The sequence below is a fragment of the Elephantulus edwardii genome, unplaced genomic scaffold (assembly GCF_000299155.1).
Source record: "Elephantulus edwardii isolate Elephantulus edwardi_28Jun2011 unplaced genomic scaffold, EleEdw1.0 scaffold00126, whole genome shotgun sequence".
NCBI lineage: Eukaryota > Metazoa > Chordata > Mammalia > Macroscelidea > Macroscelididae > Elephantulus > Elephantulus edwardii.
This window is the reverse complement of record NW_006399876.1, coordinates 5980328-5982176: the sequence shown is the minus strand read 5'-3', so window position 1 is coordinate 5982176 and position 1849 is coordinate 5980328.

The window sequence follows — 1849 nt, the reverse complement described above, 5'->3', positions numbered from 1 at the left end:
AGTATTTATTTGCAGTGAATAAATTGTTAATTTAAAAAAAAATCTGTCATTTGATCTCCAGCTTAATTTCTGTCACCAGGGCCATATTTTTCACCTACCAGTCCTTCTTCTTTGTTTTCAACTTTTGTATTCCAGTCTACAATTATTCTTATTATTGCTTCTTGATTGTAAATTCAATCAGTTTTTTACTTAAAAGTTATCTCTGGCTTTCACAGAAATTTGCTGTGCTTTGGTGACTTGCATGTTGCTATGATGTTAGAAACTTTGTCAATGGCATTTCAAACACCAACAGCATCATTCATAGTGAACAGGCTTTAAGAGAACTTCTAGACTAAGACAAAGAAACAAGATGAACCATTAATTTCTAAAACAACGTACTTCCAAAAAGTCTATGGATAATAGAATCTTGTTAGATATAGTGCCAGAAGACTAGATTTTTAGGTGGAGGGCAATCAAAATGCAACTGGGAAGAACTACCTCCTCAAAGTAGTTTTGTTGTACATTCAGACGGCCAACAAGCGCATGAAGAAATGTTCAAAATCCCTAGCTCTAAGAGAGATGCAAATCAAAACAACTATGAGCTATCATCTCACCACAGTCAGAATAGCAAAATTTAACAGAACAGCAAGCAACAAATGCTGGCAAAGTTGTGGAGAAACTGGAACCCTTATTCACTGTTGGTGGAAGTGTAAAATGGTGTAACCACTGTGGAAGGTGGTGTGGCGCTTTCTCAGAGTTGCAAATAGAGATACCATTTGAGGCAGCATTTCCACTACTGGGAATATACCCTAAAGAGACCGTAACCGACATCCAAGCAGATATATGCACACCCATGTTTATCGTGGCTTTGTTCACAGTAGTAAGGAGGTGGAAACAACCTAAGTGCCCATCAACAAACGAATGGCTAGAGAAGTTGTGGTATATTCACACAATGGAATACTACGCTGCATTGAAAAACAAGAAACTCATGAAAAATTATTCAAAATGGGTGACCCTGGGGGACATTATGCTGAGTGAAGTATCTCAGTCACAAAAGGACAAATACTGCATGGTGTCACTGTTGTAGAACGAGACTGACATCAGGGTTGTGGGGAGACTGAGAAAGATGGGTTCAATAATGTATACTGCATTGAAACAGACGAGGGAGAGAACTGTTTAAAAGTAATGTATGATAGGGTATTATGGTTATGACAAGAGTCTAGAATTAAGATTGCATAGTGGAGTGTACTCGGGGCAGTGGGAGTAGTGCGGGGAGATTGTATACCAATGAAAGAATATTTCTTTTACTTTGCAAAGAGAGGAGCAAACTGGGGGGCAGGACTAGGCAGGGAGAAAAGTGCAACAGTAAACGAATGGAAATCCAAAATCTCTGTAAATGTTCACTAAAATGAATAAAATTTTAAAAAAGTAGTTTTGTTGTGTTGAGCACTGTGGAGTCAGAACTGACTCGTAGCTGACACTCTGGCAGGTTTTCAGAGGCAGTAAACATAGTAGAGGAGGAGACTGTCCGGCTTCCTTCCATGGAGCAAGTGGTGGATTCAAACTGTGTACCTTTTGGCTGGCAGTGCAATTCCCTACCACTGAAGCCACCAGAGCTCCCTCAAAGTTGTTGTTAGGTACTGTTGAACTAAGTACAACCCATAGAAACCCTATGAACAACAGAACTGACCATTTCATAATTATGTGGATGAAATAAAGTTTCACCCAATAAAGGATGTTCATTTGCTGTTGTGGCAGAACTCAAAATGAGAAGAAAGAGCTGTAAACGTCCCATAATAATTGGGGCATGGTAGGAGTATGCAATGAGGGTTGCAGAGTGGATTATATTTGGGGGTAGGGGGTGGGGTTT